Here is a 12,591-nt window from a genome sequence, read left to right as displayed (position 1 = left end):
AGATGACTCAGAAGTGGCACACATCACTTCAGCTCTCACACCATTGGTTCAAATGCATCCTCTTGGCCATACCAGATTACAAGCCTGGAAAATGCACACTTTGGTTGGACGGTCAAATCCTTATCCCAAACTCAGAGTCTTCTATTACTAAACAGAAAAGAAGGAGAGTGGACACTGAGGACAAGTAGCCAATTCCACCACTAGTCTGGTGCTAACTACCACAAGGTGATGGAAGAATTAGGTACCAAGACTTAACCAAGCTACTTCTGAGCGATCAGCTCAGCCCCTGAGATCTTTGGAACTAAACAAAGACATCTAAAACAATCCTCAAGTCAAATTTGCCCTGTTGGCTTCTGGGACACTTAGACCCTTTCCCTGGAAAAATTTTTGTGGTTAGACCTACATCAGATTAATTGGTTAGGTTGCCAGTTAATAAAAGAAAAGGTATTAGGGCAAGTTGTTTATGAAGAGCTGAGAGATGTTGTATTTGTTTCTCAATGTGGATAGATATTATGTTGATATCAGCATCCATGCCTTGAATTTTGGGTTTGTTTAGGAATAATAGAATAAAATTGCTGGAAGGAATCCCATCCAACCTCCTATTTTAACAGCCAGAGAAGGGAATGAAGCTCAGAGTGGTTAAATGACTTTCCTAAGTATCAGCTGATGAATGGAAAAGCATATTGCAAAAACATTATGTTTGCAGTAGTGCGTATTCAGTGGTAATTGACTGGAGGAATGAATGTTTGAATATTGACTAGACATGGTGAGCCAAGGGAGCAGTGTTGAGAAGGCCGAGGAGACAAAGATGCGATCAACTGGTGAACAGGTATACGGCAGGTCACCAGGCCGTCGTGCTTGAATTTTCTGTGATTTAACTTTTAAACAGGCCATCTTGAATGAGACATTTGTATCTAATTTTCCCTGGGAACTGTTTTGGTTTTACCTCTAAAGACACCATGAGACAGCGCGCAGTTTCCCTCTGCTGAAGCTCTGCTTATTCCCGAATCCAATCAGGTCAGGTCAGATACCTTGAAAACCATGAGCAGAGTCTTCAAAGGAAACCTAGCACAACTCTTTGAAAATGTATTTTTCCTATTATTAAGACAGGGCACTGTCTTGCTGAGCTGTTTTTTCCTATACCTCGATGTGTGTTTCATGAGTCACCTGTGCTCAGCCTGACAGCGAAGCAGTTCAGAAGGTCACAGCCTCTTCCTGCCTCTGAAAAAAATGCACATTCCTGGATCGAGGGTATTGTCTTATTAGAAGAAAACTAATTAGGTTAAAAAGTACGTTAACAAGCTCTGTAGCAGTCCATATTCAGTAAACAAAGAAGAAAAAAGGATAACAAGGAGGAAGAAGTCAAAAACATAATGAAAACCTTAGAAAGTTGCGTTTCTGCACATAAAACTATCTGAAGAAAACCAGAGAGAAAAATTAATTTGCTTCTTCAGTCCTTAGAGCACCGATTGCCAACCTTGGTTGTGTGACACTCCAGGATGTCCCCAATTATCTCAACAAATGTCATGAAATGTTCCAAAGAAGTCTCAAAATTAAATTAGTTTCATTTCATTTAAAAATAGACAGCCAGCAGCTCTTTCAGGAGGAAGGGAACCAAACGATTGATTGGCCGCCCAGCAGCCTGCACAGGTTGCCAAGCGCCAGGTTGGGGCTGACGAAAGCCACGCTGCCATTTTGGAAGGAAAAATTTTAATACTTATCTAGACATTCTTATTCCAGGAATCTCCTGAGATTTCTTTCTAAAATCAGAATAAAACACAAATATGACATGTTTGAGATGCTTATTTCACAACTTGACTGTACAGGGCTCAGGAGAGCAAACTGGTGAGAACAAGAGATTGGGAATCAGATGTGTCTGCCTTTGGTAACTGGCTTGGCCACCTAATTGTGGAGGGATCTTCCTTTCTTCCTGTATTCAAAGAGGATAATAGTGACGACTGTCTCTTAGAATGTGAGAGCTTCAGAAAGCTCCTTAGAGGTCGATTGTATTCTGTCCCCCAAGGAAGGAGGAAACCGGGGCCAGGCCAGACGAGGTTGCACTTCCACAGCCAGTCAGCAGGATAGGGACTGCGATTTCCAGTCAGCCAGGCTGGAATTCTCCTCTGCTGTGGAGAATAAGCAAGATGCAAAATTAGGAGAAGAATTGAATTTTACCAACTTTAACCAGTTTCCTGCTTTGATTTTCACTAAGCTAGATAAATCTCAAATACGCCACTCTCAAAGGTAGAAAGCGAGTTCCAGGGCAGTGAGTTCTTCCAGTTAATGGCACAGAACATTTAAGGAAATGGATTTTGTTTTCAGGTGAACCTTGAAGTCATGGTGAGTGGAGGGTTATAATCAGACATGGGCATAAAGAAAAGTCATAAATACAAGCCATGACTTCAGGCATCCCTTAGCAATTACACATATCGGGACATCCATTCGGTCTTTACCTGAACTCCACTATGCTCAGGAAAGTCCATGGTAGCCCATTAATGACAGACATGGAGTGCCTAAGATGCCAGTTAACACTATTAGTAAATTATTTGCTTAGGGAAAAAGTTATAGTTTGATTTTATGCTATATTATACACTTTTGACAAAGCAATCTGTTTAAGAATTATTAAAGTATCCTAAATATTTGTCCCTTTCCCCCCTTCTGTTAAAATCATAGAATCTCAGGATTTAAAATGGTCAGTTTGTCCAACCTCTGACTCAAAAAAAAATCCCTCCTCTGGCATTCCGGCCAGCTAGCCTCCTCTTGGCCACGCTCAGTGACAAGGTAGTGTCTGTACATATAACTCTCTAATGGAAAAGAAAGCACCAAAACAGGGCTTGGAAAAAGAAGGCTTGCGTATGCACCTCAAAGATGTTTCGCTAAATCAGGTTCTATTGAATAAAAATCACACTCCCACCTCAAGTCTCCACACTGGGCAGCCCACTGGGGGTCTTCCCTCCCGGATGCGTTTACATGTCAGACAAGAGGCCGGCATCACGTTGCCATCTCAGCTGCGTCCAGGGCAAACACAGTGTTGTGGGCAAAATAAACAACAGAATAATAGAGGAGGGATCAAACAAACAGCAGACTGCACTTTTCTGAACAAAATGCCCCAGGCAGGAAGGGCCTAAAGATGAAAAGATCACATCAGCCACCTTCGTCTACTCACCCTTAGAAGATAATTAGACAGGGTTGGTGTAGACTCACTTTAAAGCAAGGAGCTCTGGTCTTCCTTCACGTACATGCAGTATCAGTCAAGATGCATCCAGGCAATCCAACTGCTCAAGTGGAACATTTGATTAAATTCAACATTCTACTAAGCCTTGGTCGCAAATGTGACCCAACAGCCTCACTCTCGGGGGTCGCTGAACAGCCTCCTGAAGATCTAGGCGTTTGGTTGTCTTGCGGTGTGTGGGTAAAGGAGATAGTAAGAATAACCACAGGGAGTGCTTGGGGGTTTCCATGCCAGACAGGAGACCAGGAGATTCTGTCAAAATATTTTTCTTTTTGATTTATCCCTTTTCACACTAAGTGTTATGTTTGAATTTTTAGCAACCCTTAAGGAGTAGTATAATAATTTTTCTGGGTTGTATTTAGAGCCATTTCAGAATCCTTGACATGGCCTAGTTATAAGAATCAATAGATTCAACATTTGTCTCTTTATTATATGCCAGGTGCTAGCATATAAATATTAACATAAGTAAAAATTATTTCTGTTCTCAGAGACTATGAGGAAGGTAGAAATAGAGATTAAACACAAAATGATGTTTCTTCCTCTTTATTTAAAAAAAAAAATCACATACTCCCAGTTGGATTATTAATGTGTTTGCCATAACATTCCATGTTCCATGAGGCACACTAAGTAGTCATATGTTTTATCTTAACTGCTCTTATTTATATTTATAAAAGGAAACAGGTTTAAATGAGGCCTTGTTGTTGACCAGCTATAACCTTGAACGAACTATTTAATATCCTTGAATCTGTAAAATAGAGTTAGTAATATCAACCCTGAAGGCTCTCAAGGCTCTTGAAATGTATGGAGCACTGAACAAATAGCTGTTCAATAAATGGTAATAATTATCAATTACTTCCTTTATGTTTTAATGGTTCTGAGAAGTGTCCAGTTTCAGGTACAAAGCATTTGGATAACATTTGAGATGATTTTGGTGATAAAAATATGTCCACAAGATAATTTTTCCAACTTTTTTATATTACCTCTTTGTACTTTTTAATCATGCAAATGTACAAAGTGACAAGAATAATGTATTTTGTAAAACCTAAAAAACCAGAGGAGAGAACATTACCAGTAGCATTGTCTTTCTGGAGAGTTTTTAATATTAAGTTAATTCTTAAGGTTTACGATACGATTGTCATTTATTTTATTGCTAAATTCTTTATTTTTTTTAATTTTTATATAGAGACAGAGTTTTATTTTGTCGCCCTTGGTACAGTGCTGTGGCGTCACAGCTCACAGCAACCTCCAGTTCTTGGGCTTAGGTGATTCTCTTGCCTCAGCCTCCCGAGTAGCTGGGACTACAGGTGCCCGCCACAACACCTGATATTTTTTGTTGTTGTTGTAGTTTGGTGGGGGCTGGGTTCAAACCCGCCACCCTTGGTATATGGGGCCAGCACCCTACTCACTCAGCCACAGGTGCCACCCAGTTTATTGCTAAATTCTTATTTCCTGATTATCATAACAGATAATGGTTTTTATACAGTATTTGTGAGAATGCTGGAAAAAGTAGCAGGAAGGGTGGAATACCTGGGTATTGTGGTAGAAGAATTATGAGGAGGGAAGCTATTGCTTTCCTACATCTATATTTAAATATGCCCTCTCTGTCACTCACATGCAGGAGCTTAGGCTGACCCATTGTCTCTGTGGGAAACATTTTTACTCTATGGTTTCATAAAACACATTAAAATTGCGTTTTATTAGCACTTTGTAAATTTAAGTATACCAGGGGAAATTGTCTTATTTAGCATTACCGAGTTATCTGAAATACACAATGCTAGCAACTCATATTGTTACAGAAGACTGACATTAATGGTTGGTTATACTTCCCTTAAAATCTCAATAATCTTTGATGAATAAAAATTCCTCTTACGTAGAGAAAATAAGAAAATATGATAGAAATAAACAACGGCGAACAGAGGACTCCTCTTTCCCTATCCAGTAACCCCAAACATCCATGATAAATCACCAGGCAATGTCTACACAAGTCTCTGTCACAGAAGACAGTTCCAGGTAATTGCTGGACTTGCTGTGCTCAAGGAAAACAGAAATTTCCCAGCAAGGTAAATCAAGCAAGCTTCCTTATAAAGGTGGCAAGTACTGAAGTAAAAAGTATGAAATTAAAAAAATGCTCTAGTAGAAAGAAGGAGGGAGGGGTGAGGAAAAGAAAGAGCCGAGAGAGGGAAGGAAGGAGAGGGGTGGGGTCTTGGTGTGCGCCACATCTTTTGGGGGCAAGACACAATTGTAAGAGGGACTTTACCTAACAAATGCGATCAGTGTAACCTGGTTTCTTGTACCCTCAATGAATCCCCAACAATTAAAAACAAAAAAATACATTACTCGTATTCTGTAAAAAAAAAAAAAAAGGCTCAAGTAAAAATTGTGAATGTTGAAAAGGAGGCTCATATCTTATTTAATTTTCATGCTAAGAATGGAGAGAAATATCTCTTTTGAGGTGAGGACTACACGATGTGTATGTTGAAAAACAGTGTATATCAATGTTTTATACCTATAATAAACTTTTCGTGGACATCTTTTAGTTATGTTGTGGCTGCTAATTATGATCTTTGCATTTATATGTCCTCCTGGCTCCTTCAAAGCTTTCTTAAAAAGGAATTTTTTTCAGAGATTCTAACACACTCAGAAATAGTCATAATTACTCTTTTTTAAAAATGATACTTAAGCCATAAGCCTAGGGCAATACAAGCAATAGAAGTGATGTGTTCTGTGTAGTCATGTGAATGATAAACAGTGGCTTGCCTGAGCAGCAGTAATAATCAGATATTTAAATTGTGGGTCTGGGAGCATTATAGGGAAAAGCAGTCCTCTGAGGAAATCAGTGTGCTCTGAAGGGGTGGGGAGCCGGGCACTGATGGGGACACCATTCCTGTTTTTTCTCGGAAGGATTATTTTATTGTTTTGATAAGGAGATGTAGCTATGGATGGAGATGGTGTTTAAAAAAAGACTCTCAGCAGCAGATAGAGTCTTTTTGCTTTTAGTTCTTCTCAGAAATCCTTTCATGTGCTGCCTCTCCTCGCCCTCTCCTACCTTTCCCATCACACGGGGACTCTCTCTCTCTCTCTCACTGGGCGGCCTGTCTTTCGTCTGGCTTGTGCGGCCTGGAGGCTTCTGGGGCATCCTTGATATCCTAAAGGGTGTGTGAAATTGAAGACAAACATTTTTACTAGGAGTTTACAGGCATAACAAAGTAAACTGCAGGCCCTCCAGGTGTCCTTGGTGGGTAGGAACAAAGGCCTGAGGTGAAGTGAAAAGAGCCCTGGAGTTTGAATTAGAAGGAGCTGCCTTTGAGTCCTTGCTCCAAGTTCACACGCTGGGTAAACTTGGGCAATCACTTTCTCTCTCCCAGTCTGTTTCAATGGTGAGTCAAATGGGGCATCCAGACTGGATTGTCTCTCAACGTCTTTATCCAGCTCTTGGAATCTCTGATCCCAGTGTTCGCTTTGCCCTTTGTGTTTTATTGGTTCCTTTCCCATAATTGAAAAAAAAAAAAAAAGTCTTAAATACCTAGAAACAGAGCATAGAATTACCTTTCAAACAGAATAATAATTGCTTTGGGTGATTTTTTTCTCCTTATTTCCAATAATTAAAAATCACTTCTAAAAACAAAAGCAAAACAATAGTTGCTTTTACATTTTTCTTTTACAAGAAACCAAAAGATAGTTGTGGTATTTTGATTCCTCTTCAGGGCAAAGGAATTCTTGTTTATATGCTTATCACCCTAAGATAGAATTCATTTTTCATATATTTAATAAAAAGTCTTCATAAACCATAGAGAATTTATTCATGAATCAGTATTACGATTACCATAATTTTGTATAGTGCATTTTAGTTTATAAACCATATTTATGTGCAGAATCACACTGCCTTCTCTTACATTATTTCTATTCTATTAGGAAGGCAAGAAAAGTGCCAATTATGACATATAACTATTGGGGAAACTGAGGCTCAGGGAGGTTGGGATTTGGTCAAGTTGCACAGAGACAGAGCCAGGCCCTGAATTCAGATACCTCTTAGTGCCGGGTCCCATGCAAATGTCAATGCGATTAAACTAAATTCACTTATTTTAAGGCCACTGTATACATCAAATGGCATTTCACCTGCATTAAATTAAGAAATTGACTTCATTTCTTGTTCAAAGCTTAGACTCCTTGAACTTATAAAATGGTTCAAGAAGTGGCCGTCACGCTGAAGTCTTGGCATATCAATTCAGAAGTTGGAACACAAGAGATAATTTATAGAAAAAGAAAAAGTGATAAGTAGATTTCTTTAGAATTTTGGAGCCATTGCCCCCTGATTAATGAATCTGGATGCCACATATGAGGTAGAATGAATTTGGACTTTAGGGCTATGCAGGCCTGGGTTGGAATTCTGGCTCTGGCTCTTACAATTTGGCAATACATCCCTTTAGACCCTCTGACTAATCCTAGGAATCAAAGTGATTAAAACAGAGTCTCTCTCTGTGTGTGGGTGTGTGTGTGTATGTACATATACATTTAACTTGCAAAGTTGTTTATAAGCATTAGGAATAATTATATAAAATGCCTGTTACATAGCGCTTGACAAAATAAGCATTTCTTAAGCAGTGGCTATTGTTCATAGGATTCATTTCCTCTCAAATTGTCATTAGGTCTCTTTTGTGTTATATTGTACTATTTAGGTGCATTCTATCAATGGGAGGGCTGTTAAATATAGATCATCTATGAGATTCTTTGCAACTCTGAGCTCCTATTATTATAATTTATATTTTCCAATTTGCTCCACCAATTAGAGACTCTGATTATAGTAGTGAAATAGGCACTATTAACTTCATACATGTGATCTGCAATGTAAATATATATGTGCTGCCAATAACTTTCAAAATAGAACCTATATGGATACATAAAGAAAAATGATGGTTTTTCCTAAAAACAGCACTACAAGTGTACCCGCGCTAGTGACAGCAATAGCAATATTGGCAACAAGCACTTTGCATCCTTAGGGCTAGAGATCGCAGCCATGTGATGATGCCAGGGTGGGTCCGACGTAACGTACACTATGTCTATGCAGGTGAAGTGCCGGTGAAAGACTAGAGAACTTTTCTAAGCAGCAGGTGTGTGGTGGAAATTATGTTGTGATTGGCATCATAGGAGCAAAGTGTACCTTTCATTAGTCTTTGCTGATTTTAGACAGGTCCCTGTTTTTCTGGCCTCAATTTCTTCAACTGTGAAGAAAAGACTGGAATAATTTTCTTCTAAATTTAGCATTCCCTGGCCTTTGCGTTGTATTTAGTTATTTTTACAATTTGCCTGGACCAGTTGGGTTCTTTAAAGTATATGCAATTCTACAGGTATATGTAATTCATTTAATTCTTTTTCCCTTGTCCTTCCTTTAAACATTAATCTCTATTGTTTATCCAAGAATATGCCAGAATATCACAAATAGGCATGATTACCTGAATGGACTCACAAATGTTTTTTATAATTAAGTTTTAATTATTAAAGTTTAATTGTAGAACCAAGCCCATCAGTTTCCTTCTGATGTTTAAACAGTTATTAGCAAATCGAAGTTTTCTGCTGGGTAGTCATAATAGAATAACTCTGCATTAAGTTCTTATTAACCAACCTTGCAGTTTTCACAAATTTCAGTGATCAGATCCATAGGAATGAGAGTAAAGTGGACATCAGAGATCCAATTACTGTGCCGTGTAGTTAAAATGTCTAGATGAGATTTTTGAACTTTCAACTCAATCTTTTTCTTGCTTCCTAAATGGCTCCTAAGGCGAGTAGCATATTAAAGAAAAATCCAGATATTAGATAGATATAAGAAAGGGGTGGGGGGAAACAGCACCAGGCAACAGGGGTAAAAATGTCTCTATAAATGTGACAGACATGAAAGAAAGTGAAGGAAAGTTAAAAATTACCATAGGGCGGGCAGGACACCTGCTAAAGAACCTTCTGCTGCCAGTCACAGCTGGAAAGGAAAATGAAAGCCATGCAAACAGCCGTCCAGGAAGCATGAAATCGTTCTTTTGTCTTTTTTTTCTTATGAACAATTACAGTATGCAAAAATTAGGGGGGATCTCAAAGTCTTGGGATGAAAATTTCAGCAAGCTCTGCATATAAATAGCAGAAGCATGGAAGTGTGCCTCTTTGAAAACAAGACATGTTTAGGAGCTCCCGGTGCATTGAAGAAACTGGTAATTAATGCAGAGTGAATGACTTTGAATGAAGGGTGAATAGGGGGCATAACAATTGGTAGATTTTTTTTCTTTTCTTTTTTTCCTTTTCCCTCCCTTTTTCTTTCTTTTCTTCTTCTTCTTCTTCCTTTTTTTTTTTTTTTTTTAGGTTAAAGCATTGAAGAAAGAAAGCTGTTAAAAGATGGCTACTGTGAGGCTATCCCTTCAATGTCTGCCTTGTGTGGCTCTCCTCGAGGCTGTGGTGGGAGTTTGTTTTGTATCGCTCTCCAATCACAATGGAGTTAATTTGCACCAATTTCATTTTTTGTGAGTGTTCCTCAATGTTTTGGGTTTCTGCTGGATTTTTTAAAAAATATTATTTTGGCAGGGTTTGGTCCTTTGATGATCCTTTTGAGCAAATGGTTTGCCCAAAGTTCAGATGGTGCTAGCTCCGTCTTCTTTTTCATTTACAACATCAAGAGGATTACAGAGAATAACTTTGTTGCCCAACATCAATGATATATCTTCAGGCTACTAGAAAGGTAGTTCTCAGAAAGTGTGTCTTCTAATAGTTTAGAACCTCCACAGGCTTCAGATAAAACAAGTATTAAATACAGAAAGCTCACAAGGATACCAAGGAAGGTTAAACTCACGCAACCTCCTTCATCTCAAACACCTGAAATATACCTTTTTTTTTTTTTTTGACTGCCGAAGTGTGATCATGGTGAAGACAGCAGTAAGATCTTATATAACAGAAGACAGAAAGAGACAGAGCAGGAATCACGTGGAGAGGCACACGCAGATTAGTCAAAGAATACAAAAACAATTTGCCCAAAGGCAAGTAAATATTGAGTCAGAAACTAAACGTATATATGGAAGGTGAAAAAAATAGTATAGACACAGCACTCACACTGTGATTTTTTTTTTCCTTAATGAAGCCAAGTAATATAACCTAAAATTTGGTTTTCAGGAAATTTTAGGAATTCTCATAATTTTTACAATTGTGAGTGTGCAGAGGAACTCCCCGACAGGCTGGGCTACTTAAATATCTCTCCTGGGTTTCAGCTGTTGCTGGACATTCAAATGTGGATGAGTCACAAGTGCCTTCTAAACCTGTCCTTTCCTCTGCCCCTTTTGCTTGAACTGGCTTCTCTGATCTTCTACTCGCAAATTCTGTGAGCAATTTGCAAGGGTCCACAGGTGAGACTGGGATCATAGTTGTGATAACTAAACAATTTTTAAGGTCAGGTCTTTCTTTATTTCTTTGATAGAGAGTCTTGTTCTGTGGCCCTAGCTAGAGTGCCGTGGTGTCATCCTAGTTCACAGCAACCTCAAACTCCTGGGCTCAAGCAATCTTCTTGCCTCAGTCTCCTGAGTAGCTGAGACTATAGGCACCTGCCACAGCCTGACTAATTTTTCTATTTTGTGTAGAGATGAGGTCTCCCTCTTGCCCAGGCTGCTTCCAAACTCCTGAGCTCAAGCGATCCTCCTGCCTCAACCTCCCAGAGTGCTAGGATTACAGGTCACCATGTGGTCAGTTTTACTGACTGCATCACTAAACACGATTTTGACTTTATACCTTTAAATAACTTCTCATGGAAATAAATCCAAACCCAGAACAGTTTCTTATTGTGATTATGAGCACAGAAGGATTCTCAGCTCGCTTAAAAAAATTACTACACATTTCGAATTTAATAAAAGCCTCTCCTAAAGATGTTTCTCCTGACTTGTCATAGTGCCTGAAATTCCATAGTGCAATATAGATTCCTTTTTTGTTTTGGATTCTCAGAGCCTCCTTATTAAAGCAACAATCTTCAAGTTGGAAATTTCTGTCTGCTGTGGATGCAGAAGTATCTGGGAGAAAGTCAATGAAAAATAAAGTGCAAAGGGCCAAAGAAATTCCCCATTTCATCCTTCTTGCCTCAATCTCATCCTTAGCGCCCCTCGGCAATTGTCATCTGTCTCCTCAACATTTCCACGGCTCTACACACATTCTCAAAGTTCTTTATCACCCCGCTCTAGTCCACCTTCATGCTGCCACCAAAATAATCCAGAAATGACCTTGTTTAGGTCACCACCCTACTCAAAAACCTTTTAGGCTCCCTTTTGACCCTTAAAAATATATAAACTGCCCTTGTGTCTGAGATCTTAGCTTGGCTGTGGTAGTGGCAGCTCCTCTCCGAGCTTCGCAATGCCGTCCAAGGACAACAACAAGAAGAAAGATGCCGGAAGTTCGGCCAGAAAAGACAAAGACTTAGTGAACAAATCTGGGGACAAGGCCAAAAAGAAGTGGTGCAAAGGCAAAGTTCGGGACAAGCTCAACAACCTGGTCTTGTTTGACAAACTACTGTAAGGAAGTTCCCAACTATAAGCTTATCACCCCAGCTCTGAGAGACTGAAGGTTCAAGGTTCCCTGGCCAGGGCAGCCCTTCAGGAGCTCCTTAGTAAAGAACTTATTAAACTAGTTTTAAGGCACAGAGCTCAAGTAATTTATACCAGAAATACCAAGGGTGGAGTTACCTCACTGCTGGTGAAGATGCATGAACAGGGTCCGACCAACTGCGTATCTGGAAAAATAAAACTTTATTAAACAAATGAAAGGGTATGTCTGTTTCCTAACAAAGGCAGTAATAGTGGGTATGGATGTGTTGACTTTGCTGGAAGACTTAGTAGTTGGTAAAGTGCAACAATTAGCTTTAAAATATATATACATATAAACTTCTAGCTGGGCATTCGAGGGCCCCATGGTCTAGCTGCCATCTGCCCTTCCAGCCTCAGCTCATGCTGCTTTCCCCTCTATGTTCCCTGGTCTTCAACCACACTGTAGTATTTGATTTTCTGAACATGATTATACCCACTCACCTTCATGTCTTGGTTCGTGCTATTTCCATCATCAAATGCCTTCTCCCCCTGTATTAACTTCCTAATCACTTCATAAGTGCATGCCAACTATCCTTCTAGCTTAAACCTTGTTTAAAAGGATATTACCCTGCTCTGATGAGGGGAAGGGAAACAGGTGGTTTCCTGTCCTCTAGGGGAATGGAGGTTGCTATGGACCTTTCAGTGTAGAACTTGGTCATCTTTATTAAAAGCCTGAACATATTACACATTGTGTAATACAATTATAGATCTAGGATATTTTTCTAAAGATATAGAAATAATATTTGGCAAGAAGGATATTTATCA

General features: G+C 39.3%; 1 pseudogene; it reads left to right on the top strand.

Annotated features, from left to right (window-relative positions):
• The first annotated feature begins 11,596 nt into the window (after positions 1–11,596).
• On the top strand, positions 11,597–11,949 carry LOC128567248 (40S ribosomal protein S25-like; annotated as a pseudogene).
• The last annotated feature ends 642 nt before the right edge of the window (positions 11,950–12,591 follow it).

Source organism: Nycticebus coucang, chromosome 16, assembly GCF_027406575.1.
Source record: "Nycticebus coucang isolate mNycCou1 chromosome 16, mNycCou1.pri, whole genome shotgun sequence".
Classification (NCBI taxonomy): Eukaryota; Metazoa; Chordata; class Mammalia; order Primates; family Lorisidae; genus Nycticebus; species Nycticebus coucang.
Note: the sequence above shows the minus strand (reverse complement) of the source record. Positions and strands in the feature narration are given on the sequence as shown.